Below are 16,149 nucleotides of genomic sequence, written 5' to 3' on the forward strand. Positions count from 1 at the left end.
CAACAGTTTGATTGAATGACTAGTCATCAATCCATATGCCGGGCACAAGCTGTTACCTAATGAGAAAAAGTCTCTGTGCCTGCTGTGTTTTGAGGGAGAGGAGCTAGCGGCGGAGCAGCTGAGGTCAGTGCGGTGCAGTCTGTGGTGTTTAGTGAAGCTCAGTGGAGTGGATCGCTGAGGGCAGGTGGGCATGTCGACTGAGTGGTGTGCAGAAGGCAGCGCTGATGTCATGTGGGGGTTGTGAGGGGGAGGCTTAATCCATCTCATGCTCGCTCACCTGCTTCCCACAGGGCTAATTGGGTTGGGTTATGCCACTCTTCCATTACACAAGGTTTTCCTTTTCCAATAAAGCAATTTCTTTCAAAATATCTGTTATATAGCCTGTACAAATTTACTACTACAACAACATATTACATTTTATTGGGGATTAAATGTAGTATGTAGTATATAACATAATTCACAACATTTCAATAACTGCTCCCATTTAAGTTCCAGAGGTATTTAATTGGACAAGTGACAGAGGAGTTCAGTGATGAAATAATTAAATAACTAGAAATGCAATGCCAGAGGAATTACAATAGTGGATGGAAAGCTGCTGGCTTGATGTTGGTGGGGAGATTCCTGAAAAAAACCCCCATTTAATCACTTAATCTTTGAGATCATACAAACACTCGTACCTACTGTATGTGTCAGGTGTTCTTCAGATATCACACTCAAGGTGGGTTTGACCTTGACATTTGACCATGAGTCCATACAAATGTTCACACCAAATTTGAAGCATGTACGTCAAGCCTTTGGAAAATGTAGAGTAGAGAAAGCCTAATTATATGCAATGCGATAGGCTACCTGCAAAACGGGGCTTTCAGTTGGTGATGACTGCTCATTTTGCACCCAGATAACAATTCGTCATTGAATCTATGTTAAATCAACATTACTTTGTCAAAGTTAAATCATTGAATCAACGTCGCACTGCAACATTGATTCTACATCACTTTTGCACCCTTCATTAATACTGAAGCAATGTTGAAATTCTAACTACAGATCAACGGGATTCCAATGTTATTTCAACTGAAATGAATATTGAAACAATGTTGAAATTACAACCAAACTAAAGATCAACGTGATTTCAATGGTATTTTAATTTATATTAAACCTCAGTAAACCACTATTAATCTGGCAAAATATTGGGAAATTCATATCCTGCTTTATCTACAGCCAGGATAAATTTGGCTAGGCCTAGGTAGGTCTGGTTTAAGCTACACAAGCTTGCATAAATAACCATTGACAACTTATCAGTTTGAAAAGCAAGTGCAATTTATTCACTCTTCTTCATCTAGAAATTCATGTGTGCTGTTCTTTCCTGCCATCCATTCAGTATAGCATCCATAGCAGTTGCAGTCAGCCTGATCCTCCACCATCCAGTAGCAGAGTGAAGCGGCACCAAACAGAAATAGAAGGGGGGAAAAGAGACAGTTGTTAGATAAATATGTTCAACTGAACAAAAAACTAACAGCTAAGCCTACAATCAAGTCATTGTACGCCACAACCTACCACTCATACAAACGTAGTTCAAAACGAAGGCTAAGTTTCAGCCAGTGACTGTTTGCCATAGAAGGCCATTTCCCTCGTCAGGCCAGCTATCGCTAGGAAAGGCGGCTGACAATTTGAGTGTGAAGCTAATTATTATTTAGCTGCAAACACTACCGCCGCCACTGCACACAACCGCGAACCTAGAAACATTCCCGAGGTCTAGCTAACGTAATATAACTTACCTACTGAATCCTCAGTTATCGCTTAATCAAGTTATGAACTTACTTAACGTAATAGCAATATTATCAAATGTAGCTAGAGTTAAACTTAATGTCCTCTCTAGACGTAGCAGCTACGAGTTTGTTGCTAATCGATGACAGGCATCGCCAGCTTGCTTGCTTACTTGTCTAGCAGCTAGCTGAGTCGTTAAAAATAGACTTCACATACTCCATTCGAATAAAAAACACAAATTAATTGTAACTTACATTGGGTGTGGTAGGAAAACATCCGTTTCGTCGTAGTTTGTTGGACGAAACAGACACCAAGAACATAAACTTTCTTGAAGAAAATGATTGAGCAGTGTGGTTCAAAAGCGATTAATTACAGGATGTTGTAGGACTAGTTTAGGGAGCGCCAAATTGTGTGTTGTATGCAGGTGGACCCGCACCTGATTAATTTACGACCCTTCTAAATGAGCTCCCTTTGTGATGTCACAGAGATAAAAATATGTTTTTTTAAAATGTTTAATCCTCTATTTCTCAAAAAGTATAAACTTTTCAAAAGATCTGAAATGATAACTCTCTCCAATTCCAGACCTACACAACGGTTATTTCAACATGTCTGTACGTTAAGCGGTTAGAGCTGCATTAACTTTTGAAAAGGTAAAAAGAAACGGTTATAATAAGAAGAAGCCAGGAGATTTCAAGATAGTGGATTCCATCCACTATAATTGTGACCTGTCAAGGCAAAACCAGTCGTTTTGATAACATTTACAAAATTAAGTTAATGTGCTCACATGAACGGCCATTGACTAAGCTTTCCAACGATATGTATATTGAGGGTATTGCAAAAAGTATCGCTAAGATAACCGCATCCAAAGTTGGCATGGTTATCCTGTCATGATACGCCAGAAGAGGAGAAAATCACCTTTTTAAGTAAATTGTTACGTGCGATAGTGTGAGGACACAGTTATTATTAGCCTTACGGTAGCGTGACTTTGAAGCGGATGACTGACTATGTCCAGTTTTATCAACCTGTCTTTTAGACAACCAGTCTTTTTCTGCCCCCTAGTTAATACCAGGGACGGTCATAAGGTGTCACTATAGAATATAATTAATGTATTTCGGGGGAAGTAAGGGGAGAAGAAGTTCTATACAGATTGTGTAGGCTATGTCACTCCCCGATGTGAGTCGCTACCGGATGTGAGTCGCGCATGCGTCACTTTGCTACTTTGCGACTACCTGTGCTGTTAGCCACAGAATAATGACAGCCTACACAGCAGTAATGTATTATTTAGCGTAAGGCATCACATTTTCACGGCATGATCTCTAATGTCAGTTCTAGATTAGAGGCTGAAGTAGCCTGCTAGCGAGAGACTTCTGTAATATCAATAAAAATTGACCTACATAACGAAGTTTGTTAACTGCTGGCAAGTAAGTAAGCAATCAAGCACAACAAAGGCTGTCACTTGAATGGCGTTTGCTAACGTTAGCAATCAAACAATCTTAGATAGCTAAAACGTTTTTGAAACAGAAAAGTGAATTATTTTATGGATTTCAGTCGGATCCCTTGGCGTTATGCCGTAAAACCTATCAATCTGAGCATGCGTGACTCACATCGGGTAGCGACTCACATCGGGGAGTGACAGGCTATACACAAATCCGGCGAAACACGGAAGTAAAGCAACGCAACTCTGTAGGTGACAAAGTAGAAAAAGCTGCTGGGAAGATTGGCCTACACATTTCTGCCATCTAGTTTCCACTGGATTTTTTGATTTTCGGTGCCGTTTAAGTATAGTCTATAGTATACTACTTAAACGGCACCGACAATCAAAAAATCCAGTGGAATCTAGATGGCAGATGTGTGTAGGCCAATCTGCCCACCAGCTTTTTCTACTTCGCTACCTACAGACCGGTATGATATTTCGAAACGCCATGTTATTTCCCATAGACAATCGACGCCAGGAAGTTGGATGGATACGGAAGTTACGGAGGCGGGACTTATTCTGGAGAGGTCTATTACTGCGTTGCCTTGCTGCTAAGGAAGTAGCGAAGTAATGTGTTGGGCCTGTAGGCGGCTGTAGCAGACGTTAGCTGTAGATGCGAAATCTTCTTTTTCTTAATTTTTATTTAGTACGTATGCTGTCCAGTGATGCCAGGAAAAGCGTGTTGTGTGGTCGGCTGTTTTAACAACAGTAGGAATATACAGACCTAGAATTAAACCGTTTGTGAAATTCACAAACCTTTGTTGCACATTGAGTGCCCATGTTTACAGGCTTACGGATTACACAGAGTTCCTTGTCGAGTGGAGGACTAAGATGTGCGTTAAAAGTGGATGAAATACATACAATTAATAAAATAATCCTGAATACCTGTAAGAACATGTATTTTACTGCTACAAGTGGTCGTGGCTAATAGTTATTTGCAACTTCTGAAGCTTGTGATATTAGCAACACAGCTCTTAATGATAGCATTCGGCTTATTGTTGTCATTAATTAATACACATCTTAATACATTATGTTGTCAATAAATTACCTTCATTGGTAAGTTTTGGCCACTGCCTGACATCTACCCAATGTTCCCTTTCACCTGACATTTTTTCATGAGCAGGATCTCATATTTGATATTCTCTGACAGGATGCTTTCATCGAAAAGCCATTAGAAGGCACTGGCAAGTGTCACACCGTCACACTCCGCAGGCACGCAGTAATGGCGGCAGGCAAGATGGCAGCGCCCATAAAGTTCGCGGCGGATTGGTGTATAGGACCACTTTTAAAATGTGCTACTGCTACGTCAATGGTAAACTTCCCCTGGTCCGTAAAATGACGCCAGGATATTTCTAAATGTTTGTGGTTTTGACCGTTCGTGCCCTGAAAGGCAAGTCTTTCACATTCATATTCGGTTACATCTGCCAAGAACGATAGAGAGCTTACACATTGAGTAACGAGTAGCCTAATGAGTAGGCTACATTTTAGCTCTACCGTAAAACCTTATAGCGGCGTGGACAAATGGAATGACTGCTAATGTGTTTAATCTTCACCTAAATAAAGTCAGGGTTTAACAGTCAAAACGTATATTTATCCGTGAAATTTGTTCACAATATAGACTGTACTGTTGAATTATGCAAAAACGTGAAATTCGACATTTGAACCCGTACGTTTGTTTATTGTGGATTTTCTCAAAATAGGTTTCGCCTTGCAGGGTCACAATTATATGTAAAGTGTCAAAGCTTACAAAACAAACAAAAAACATCTGATGCAGATCATTTAGATATTTCCCTTTCCTGTTTCAAATACAGCAGATGGTAATTATGAATCAGGTTTGATTAAAAATAATTAAGTTCCCCACCACCTTAAAAGGCTGTTTAGTGTTTGAGATTTGTCAGAACCTCGCTGTCCTGAAACCATTAGTGACAAATTTAAATGTTGTTTTTTCTCTTCTGCTGGCAAAAGGAGAGTGAAAGGAGGGTGTGGAAATCATTTCAGTTCTTTTAATATGAATGAAATTAAAGCTGAGGCCATTTTCAAAGCTTTAATCAATTATTTACTTTTATGTGTTTATGCCCCTGGGTGTCAGAGATGGTAATTTGTTATAAGTCACAAATTCACATGAACACTACTAATTTTTTATTTCTTGAGAATTTTGGAGTCTGGTTTAATTACAAAACAATCATTTTGATGTATTGACTTGGGTTTCAATCCATCCTTTCTGGGCTTGATATTTGATAGCTCATGGTGTACAAACGTCTCCTTAAAACAATGGATTACTGAGAAGCAAATATGGGTAACCTATACAGAACAGTTAAATATCACCATACTGGCTACACAATAAAGCATGTTCATATGTTGAAACTATGTTAGACAGGGATGTTCTCCTGTCAGATTGATTTAGTTTACCGATGTGACATAAGCAGTGCAACTCGAGGGTGCTATATGTTATGATGTTATGTCATACGCACAGGATACATATGTGCTAAGTGCAATGCGTCTTTCAGGTATATGTCTCCTTGGCTTGCTCAGTCAAGAATGCTGTGCAATTATTGAAAGTAGGACAAAAAACAATGGATGTCAGAACAGAATAAAACAGAGAAGGCACATTAACATCATAGTAATTGCCTTAGAAGAGACAGATGTTAGACTAAGTGTTTTTATAATTTCTGAGAGATTAGCATCCCGCTGATTTAAGATCTAATTTAAATGGTGAGAGCTGATCTGTACCCTCAGTATCTCAGCAGAGGAAGAATGGTATGCATTCTCAATTAAAGAGAACCTTAAAACCACTTTGGTGCCAAAATGGCACTTATGATTGTAGTCACTGAGATATCTCTCAACAGAAGTGCCTGCTAGATGGCCTTCAGTCAGGTGCACATTTTCAGTACTTTATGCTTTTTATGCCTGTTCATTTGTGTCGATTATAGGGGTGGGAATCATAACTCATTAATTCATACTGCTATGAAAACCTACTAAAATGATATCACAAGCAAAATATATGTTGTAAAAGATTCATCTAAAATTCATCACAATATCAGAAGAAGAATAAGGCAATACTAAGCAACTAATTGATCAATCATGACAGCTTAGTTGAGGACCATAGTTGCTGCTCTAATATACAGTATATAGGTCCATATACTGTATGTACCAGCCACTGATATTCCTGACCTATATGGAGTTGTGGTATGACAGCCATGCACTTTCATCTTGATGGGACTGCTTATCTTCTCTGGTGGTTTCATAAGTGAGTGATGTTTCACTCCTAAGTGAGTGACGTTTTACTCATGACTTGCCATCATGCTCATGACCTTGCCATGACTGAGAACAGGCTTCATAGACACCTGCCTACCCAATCCACTTTGCTTCGTGTTAGGGGAAGAGCAAGCAGTGCAAGCATCCTGATGTTATCTTGGAGTGTGTGAACATAAGGCACGTCAGAAGTCATCACATTGCTGCCTAATCATGCAGAATGGCTCGAGATGTTGTTAGGACTTAGATGTGAGTTATGATATTGCCTGGAGCAAGTCCTTATTATGGAATAGGTTCTATCAGGTTTGGTAGACATACCCCACTTAAGCAGACTTAGCACACCAGTTTTTTAGGTAACAGAGGGCGAAACTCGCATAACTGCAATGACTGCAGGAAAGTGTTTCATAAGACATACACATACACGTAAATCTTTATTAATTAATGGCAAATGATAGTAAGGAATTAGAAGTAGCCTGTGAGCAAAACTGCTTGGTTTGACAAAAGGCAGCTCAGAAATATGACAGTGCCTTAGAACCATCTGAGAATGCAGTTATATGGGGTTTGTTGGCCGGAACGGTTGTATTGGGAGTCATTATTGATTTCACTTATCAATGAATAGGTAGACCTCCTCATGTCTTTCATTTTGCAACATAAATCCTCACACACACACACACACAGATCCACGTGTTACCATGGTAATGCAAAGAGAGAAGATGAGCTCTGCATCGTCGTTGTCACCTACGGAGAGTGAAACAATGAGGCGTTGTGACATCACCACTTATGTACCCTTACCATCAGGAGCAATGCGCTGCTCATGTGCTCCTCACAAATACAGTACGTACTCTCTCTTCGAAGATATTAAAATGACCCAGAGCCAAAGGCAATAGAAGAGAGAGAGAGAGAGATCTCTCTCATTTTACAAACCAACCACAGTGTCATCAGATTATCCAATCGTCTGACCTACATATCGGAGGGGAAGTAATCTCACGTAGGCGGATGCTGAATAATGCAGAAAAATGTGGGAGATCTTTATGAATCATGCATCACCCTCCGACTCGATGGACTCAGGCAGGCAATTCGCGCCCCTGGGGCAAGCAGAGCCGCCCATAGGACCTGTGCAGGCTCATGTCAGACTCTGTCCCAGCATTCAACTGGGCTTGAACTCCCCTCAGAGCTGTATGAACGGGGCATGAATAAGCCTCCAGACACCCCACCCTACTTTCACTCACTCACACTGACGAGAATTACATCAGCACAAACTACATGTACAGTGTGTGTGTGTGTGTGTGTGTGTGTGTGTGTGCAATAAATTGTGTTGTTCAGTAGTATTCAGCAAACAACAATTTCCATATACCATATAAGATCAAATGGTTGTGTTGATTTATGAAAGGGTTTATGAAAAGTTTTATGAAATCATTTAATAATGTAATATTTTCATTATTTGGTTGTAAACATGTTATGAGGAGGAATACAAGAAATCAGGCTACTGACAAAAAACTAAAAATGAGACAAGCAAATTGTGTAACCCACAAAACTTGTCAAGGCAAGACTAAGACTACAGTTATGCCCAAATTCAATTCAAAGGCTGTATGACATGACCGCTATTGAGTATTGTCTGGCAACTGCTACACTGATTTCTGGATAATGAGCTCTATACTTAACACTGTTGAAAAAGGCACAGGGGTCACTATAGTATGCTGCGTTTAGTCTCTTGAATGTGGGATGTATTATGCCTATGTAAGTGTCACTTTAATGATGCAGTGGATTAGAATGATTATATTATATGGTTATATTATGTTTCATAATATCATTAAGATCATAATATCATTAACTAATTATTAGATATGTTCATAAATAGAACAGTAATTCATAAGCCTTTTTTGCAAAGTTGGACACCTTTTGATATTTGTGCGAGCCTTATGGTATCAAAGGCAAATTGTGTGGTCTCTTTGTAATGGATAAGTGGAGGTGTTGATGTAGAAATCAGTCAGGTCACCCTCGTTTTCTTTTTGCCTGAGAGCCTCCTGCTTAATTATCAGTTATCAGTGTTATTTTTACAAAAGTGGCACAGTGTTAAATGAAAAACAGGTCATCTTAATTATGGTCTTTGAAAAGATTTAATTAGTTTGTGCCTTTTTATCTATCATTACATACAAGGATATCACACAAAAATGAAACACTGTAATTGAAAAATATGTTTTGCTTTGTTTTGCTGGAGGAAAGGATGTCTTTCACCTCTCATAATGAAACTCCCATTAGCCAGTTCAACAAGGTCACATGAAGCATTAGATTACTATATTGTCTTTCACGCTGTTCACTGGAATAATCTGTCAGTGCAGTCATAACAATAGGCTGCATCAGACATGAACGCGTCATGAACGCTTCTCCATTTTCTGAATCACTGCTTGAAACATGTTTTGCCGACAAGTTTTTCTTTTCACCGGCTTGGCAGTGAGTCAGCAGAGCTAACTGAATTACTTCTTCAGATAACGAGGCCAGGGGCAGATAGGTATGGACGTTATCATACAAGTGTGCTTTTCTGGTTGGAGGGTGATCAAAATCGCTTTGGTCACTGTGCCGGTTTGAGCCATGTCAAACGCCACCCTCACAACAAACACACTATACCAGCATGGAACCTCAGGGGGAAATACCTCAGCCATTTCACAAAAAGGCAGCTCGGAAATATGACATAGTGCCTTAGAAACATCTGTGTTCCCATGGAACAATGCACACACCAACACACACAGACTCTTACTTCCACATATACACATACACACATGCACGCACACTAACACATACATACACGGACACACCCTCTCTTTCCCTTTTCTTGTGCTTTGTCTTTTGAGTGCCCACACCCATAAACATATAAAAATGCTTGACAAACAACGGTGTTTTAGTGTAATGTCGCGCAAAGTGATACTTCTTTTAAAATGATCCTGAATCAGTTGTGTTTCTTATTGCCTTTCCATAGCAGGAAGCAGCAGGGCTGTAATCAGTTATTAATTAACAGCCCGTTGCACTGAAATATGGCCCACCTCTCTATGGTAAACAGAACCATTAGTGTTTATGGCTGCTGTCAAGTACACTCACTGCTCATGTTTTCTCAGGATTCTGATGTTATTTTTGTTTGTTGTGGATAAAAAAAATACAAACTTTGTGAGTCATTGACCTGTTCTGGATGTCATGTGCAAACACAGCTGTAAGTAAATTTACCTTTTTTCATTGAGTTGCCACTGAAGCAGTCGAGAGGTATACATTTTTATCAGTGTGTGTTTTCCCCAGAGATGAACACCGTGACCCTGGTGTTGTTACGCTGTACCCTGCTGTACCCACCGAGCCAAAGGGGCACAGCAAGTCTTTGTTGTTATTATTTGTGTGTGTGTGTGTGTGTGTGTGTGTGTCTCTGCACCTGGTTGGTCTCCTGTTCTCTGAGTCATTTGCTGTACGCTATCATAGTGCGGAATGCAGGAATAGCGCACAACTGCACAACTGTGTTGGGATTACCTCTTCCATATGTCTCTGATGACAAGGGTTTATTTGTTCATTTTATTTTATCATCATTTATTTGTTTATTTTTCTATTTGAAGATTTGCCCGTTGATGTTGACATGATGTGTGTGTGTTTTGAACACAGAGTAAGTTTTATTACTTCCTCCTATAAAGGTAGTTTGATAGTGTGTGTGTGTGTGTGTGCGCGTGTGTGCCCATGTTTATGTTTGTGTTTGAAAAAAAGCCAAGGACTTCCAAAAAAAAATTCATTGGAAAGTTTATGCACATGGACCCACAAGCTACATGCGTGTGCCCATGGCACCTTTCCAGTGTAGAAACGTGTGTGTGTGTCAACGCCGAGAGCTCAAGTTAAGTATGTGTATATGAGCACTTGTATGCATGACAGAGCATAGATGTTGGTATTTTTATCCACTTCCTTCAATGGGGTGTGAAATAGTCTTTTGCATTCCTTGGCCCATATTGTAGATGCGGTGATTCAGATGAAGTGGATTTTGTCCTCATTATGGACAGAATGGGGAGTGACTGTGTAGAAACACCTGGCTTATACCTTTCAGTCGCCCCGATGATTATCACCCTCTGCTGTTCATACACACCTCCTCTCACTCACACACATGCATTAACTGAACACAGTCAACACACACACACACACACACTGAGACGAGTGTGTGCACAGTGGCAAATGCTCTCTCGCTCTGACATGCTTTCTCACCCATCATCACTCCCTCTTCCCTCCCTCTGTCATACACATAATCTCACACTCCTCTCTTCTTTTTCTGAGTCTCTCTCTCGCTTGCTCTTTCTCTTTCACTCTCCATTCTCTCTATCGCTCTCACTTTCTCTTACCCGTTCTTTCTCTCTCTCTCTTTTGTTTGCATTCTGTTGCTGGCTCTCTCGCACACGCTCTCTCTCGCTCTATCTGCCTTGCTCCACTGACCCACATTCATTGCCACTTGGCATTACTGAGAGAAAAATCAGCCTCTGAAAAGAGACGCTGTCAAAAGAAAAGTGACATAATTCTGAAAAATTATTATTATTACTTTTGCTCACCCCATATTACAGCAACACTAAAGTCAGTTTGCAGTTATTCTTAAAAACACTTGGAATAGGAATATTCCCAGATATTCTGCTCACATTTGATTTATTTATGTTTAGTGAGGTCTGAACCAACTTTATACATTTTTAGGAGGAAGACTTATTTATGTGCAGCATAACAGACTCTTTTGTTTGATCAAGAAAACTTTAAACATCCATCAATCCATTTATGCTAATCATGGCATTTAAGCTGAAATCAAGAGTTTACTCTGTCCTGTAGGTTAAATTGTGCAATACTGAGGTTTATTTCCTTAAATAATAATAAATAGTAATAGATTAGGAATAACACACACGCACACACGCACAAACACACACACACACACACACACACACACACACACACACACACACACTTCAATTATGTTGCCAAAATCAGTGTCAACTGTAGGGCTTGTCTTGGTGTCAGCCATTTTGTCAGTCTGAGAATAATCTAAGGTTTTGCTCTCCATGGAAACAGTTTCGACCTGAAAGTTGTTCCTGCAGCAACTGCTTATATCTTCATATGGCAGATGTACCTTTTTGTGTGTAGGCGTTCTAACTGGGTATATTTGTAGGCCTATTTATTTGAAGATGACAGCTTATGGGTCTTCCTGTTAAACAATGGATACCATGCTTTGTCATTTTAAGATTTATCAGATGAAAATTAGACTGTTTGGAAAAGAGAAACCAAAGCTGTTTTCTTCACAATTAACTCTCTGTATCCCTCTTGAGGGTTGGAACCCATGCTGTAATGGTTGCATAGGGAGGGACCTACAGTATGGTGAGAATGTCTCCTGTAGGCAAACAACTAACTAGAGGTCAGATATGACATACATTCAAACCATTCAACAAACAAAGACCTACTGTCTTTATTGCCCATATCTGGACTAATTGTTGTTTTCTATAGATTGATAATGTGAACACCGGTTTCTAATTTCATATCATCTTTAGTTATGAGGAAGTGATACTTTAGGCTATAGGCTAACTTCTCTACATTTCCTTCCCCCTTTCAGTGGTTCAAATAATTTTAACAGTTATGGTTACTTAGAGTTACATTATGTGTGTAGTAGGCCTAGTCTTTAAATTGCCTATACGCACTAATTCTATTTCATGTTTGCAGAAAATAACCATTGATGTTGCTACCCAAAAGTGGTATCTTGTAGAGGAAACTTGACGCCTCGTGCTGCCATTTTCTTCATACGGCCTGTATCCGTTGATAAAATATGTTTTGGTTAAAATACAACTTGTTAACAAACCACCACGTCGAGTTAACTCAAATGTTCATAGGCCTACTGACATTTAATCGTGGATTGTGTGTAAGTAGGCCTAGTCGCTTTAACTGCTTTTTAACTATGAGGAACTGTCAGAGAATATAGATAATGGGTTCAGTTGACAAATCTGTAATTAAAATGATGTGTAGGCTACACGAGCCTATAAAATTATTATTTTCTCTGTCATGCGTAGCCTACTCGATCCTGCCGTGTGGTGCGCTGCCGGTTACTTATGATGTCGTTGGCTAAGTATTGAGCTACCGAATGACCTACTTTCGTAGTTCGCAGCAGATCAGTCTTGTTTACAAGCGGCTGCCAGCGGAAGATGTGGAGCTGGTAGCAAAAAAAAACAGGGAAGATATCGCGAAAAACAACCCGCACCGGGAATGTTGTATTGATCTGGTATCTGTAATAGGTGTTGTTATTGCTTGCGGTATGTTTTACGAACTGTCTCCGCCACTGGTCTGTAGATGTAGCGGTATTGGCCATATGTTTATAGCGAGTATAATCTCACTCTTGGATTAATGCGAGAAGCGCTGTTGACTGCATTGGGAAATGTGTTTTGTGGAAAGAACCAAAGAGAAAACGTTCAAGGGAACCGAAGTACTTAATTCAAGGTAGGTTATGATTGGTAGGTTTATTCTCGCAGAAAACGTCGTGATAAAAAAAAATAGAATACGCTGCTGGTCATGCATTGCATGAAATACCTATTCGTCAAGCAATCAGCAACTAAATCGTAGGATATTTGGGGCTGGGTATAAACCTAGAGAAGCAAAATTGTTTATCGTTCGAATAGTTTAATTACAGGTCAGATTCTACAATGGGTCACCCGGCTCGCTTGATGTTGCCGCTTGATGTTGAGGCTGTAGGCTATCTTTAAGTTAATAATTTTACCAGGAGCTACATGACAGCGCAGAAAATCCACATTTCGCACGAAAAGAAGAGTTGTGTTTAACACTTCTCTTGTGCACGAAGCAGAAACTGGACTGTAGTTTGGAAATTGTAGCCTACTTCAAAATCTCGGAATGCACTCTTAATTGGGTCACTATGATTGGCCGCGGAGAGAATTGTTCTTGTTTTGAGCAGCTCTATTAGAATTTTGCGATCTGAATAATCAACATGTGTGCAGTTTTGTAAAATATGAATGTCAAAAAAATATATGTGTTCTTCCGTTATGGAGTATTTGCTCACATTTCTCCGCAATGGACCGACAACCCCGTCCAAACTTTCGTTCGCTCGCTCGCTCTATATTGGCCCGTTCTATACATTAGAAAGATAATACACGCTTATGTCAAAAGAGTAGAATGCCGAAGTGTGATGCAATCATTTCCTCATTTGAAATGAATTGGGTGACCAAGGTCAGAAAGTAGCCTACATCTCTTTGAGCACTTCTCTCCCCCCTCTATCTGTTTGTGCTTCAAACACACTGAACTCTTCTTTCTCAAACGCATTCACGCTTCCTCTGTTCCCACTTATTATTTCTCTTGTTCACACACATACACACACACACACACACACACACACACAAATGCTTTACAGTGTTAGTATCGGCTTGACTTGCCTAGTTGTTTTTGCCCATTATCGTACATATTTCTATGATAATAAATACCTTGTTTGAACATCTGATGGAGCAATTCAAATGATATCAAAACCTGAACTAGCTGAAGTGTAAAAAAAAAAATGCACTGACCCTAACCCAGCTGCCCTGCACTTTGTCATGGGTGCTTTGAACATTCCCAAGAGCAGTTCTAGAATCTTTTTTCTAGAATCTGTTATAGTTTTGTATCCTGTTCATTCCTCTCTGCTCCCCCAGACTCTGTCCCCTCTACCTCCCTCTCCACCTCTCACTCTCTTTCTCTCTCTCTATCTATCTCTCTCTCTCCCTCCCTGTGTCCTCCAAAATGCTGCGTATTGACAGTGTACTGAGATGTGTTAGAATAGTCATTGGAGGCCAAAACATAAACTAGCATGAGTATGACAAATGCACAGCCTGGAGGCCCACATAGCACATGCATCTGGAATGGTTCTGCTAACTTTAGAACAGTTCTGGGCCTGACCGGGGACGGATCCGCTCTGGAGTCAGCTGTAGTCTGCGAGCAGTGGAGATTTATTCTTGACAAAAACACATATTATTTGGCAACAGGTTTCATTGCACCAGTCACAGGATGAAAATGTTTAATCAAGAGCCGGTTGTATTAAAATTGTAAGTAGTTTCTGTTCCACACTCTTGTCCTGCTACTCCGGCAATTGTTCACATGGATCTCTGTCACTGAGTACTGTCAATACATACTAAATTATTTGAAAAATGCCCCAATTTATTTTGTTTTCTTTTCGTACCGACAGTAATGATGACATCGAGAAACAGAGATCTATGTGAAAAATTCTCCTTTAAGGGCTTAACTTTCATGAAGCATACTCCCCAGGAACCCTGTGTGTGCTTCTGACACATTTTAGCAGAAATGGAGATGAACAGATGCCAAGCTGTCATTATTGTCCAATACCCACCTTATGTCCAATATCCAGCAATCATACAAGATGGACACGTGTACAGGCCTTTTGGCTTGAGTCCATCTGAGTGTGTTAGTTTGGACAACCAGGTTAAAACCAACATTTGGCATCACCAATGACCTGTCTCTATTAGAGTGTACGTAGTAGGGGATGCACCTGTAGTTTCAGGGGTGGGAAGAGTCAGAAAACGCACACTGTTGTGATGAATGTGCACTACAGATCCAGTGGGTTCTGGTGGCATAAATTTTCTCAAAAATGCTTTCACTCCGGCCCCGGCCCCGGCGCTGGGTCACCTGTACCGTACGCCGGTGACCCGACTCTCTCCCACTCCCACTCACTTCCTGTCATCCTCCACTGTCCTGTCATCCTCCACTCGCTTCCTGTCATCCTCCACTGTCCTGTCATCCTCCACTGTCCTGTCATCCTCCACTCGCTTCCTGTCATCCTCCACTGTCCTGTCATTCTCCATTCTCCTGTCATTCTCCACTGTCCTGTCATTCTCCACTGTCCTGTCATTCTCCACTGTCCTGTCATTCTCCTGTCATTCTCCACTGTCCTGTCATTCTCCACTGTCCTGTCATTCTCCACTGTCCTGTCATTAAAGGCATAAAAAGGCCAAAAAAATATACCGGTACTTAAAAAAAAAAATGCTTTCACTCTAAGCATGGTCAGTATGATGCAATGTGGGTCACAAAGAGCCTACCATAGAGGAACTGGCATAGGAGGCAGAGTTCCTGTGACATTTTCGCTCTGCGGCTTGAAACATGTCACGAATGTACCACTGTCTATGAAATACATTTACATGTTTTGGAAATGATTGCTGTAGTTTTGGGAGGCCTTGAGACTGTCCCCATGTCCCCATGACCTCTTGAACCCTTAGGCTCTCAAGGGTGTTTACCCGTGTCAACTGAATGAACAAGGTTGTTAGGTTGTTCCTGTCAAATGCTTGAGTTACATGTACTTCTTTTGATTCATGCTCAACAGAAATGGTAGTGAACATGTTTACTAGGAAAGTTTTTAATAGTGCTGTTCTGAGGATACATGGTAGCTTTGCTATTGCAGCAGTTTTCTAGGCAAATAGATATTTAGAGCATGAACAGCAACAGTACTTCTGATAACTGAACTTCTAGGTATAGGGTGAGAAACCCCCTATGGAGGGAGAGAGTGGAGAGTAATGCATGTCAGACATTTTTCCTGTTATGGTGCCCCTGCACACCTAAGTGTGGATGTGTGTGGTGTGTGTGTGTGTGCGTGTGTGTGTGTGTGTGTGTGTGTATGTGTGTGTGTATATGTGTGTGTG

General features: G+C 40.4%; 1 protein-coding gene across 5 annotated transcripts in view; it reads left to right on the top strand.

Moving 5' to 3' along the window:
• The window catches only part of npas2 (neuronal PAS domain protein 2), a 61,249-nt gene that overhangs the window by 14,968 nt on the left and 30,132 nt on the right, over positions 1-16,149 (top strand). Inside the window, exon 1 of one of the 5 annotated variants that reach the window (XM_076275353.1) lies at positions 12,648-12,958. The exons of the other annotated variants lie outside the window; for them this stretch is intronic. The gene's annotated coding sequence lies outside the window, so the exon portion shown is untranslated. Of the gene's footprint in view, positions 1-12,647; positions 12,959-16,149 lie in introns of those variants that run through there. 5 annotated transcript variants of the gene reach the window in all.

This window comes from Alosa pseudoharengus, unplaced genomic scaffold (assembly GCF_046254945.1).
Source record: "Alosa pseudoharengus isolate Yale_2024_CS ecotype anadromous, Long Island Sound unplaced genomic scaffold, YU_APseudo_1.1 YU_APseudo_1.1_scf_8, whole genome shotgun sequence".
NCBI lineage: Eukaryota > Metazoa > Chordata > Actinopteri > Clupeiformes > Clupeidae > Alosa > Alosa pseudoharengus.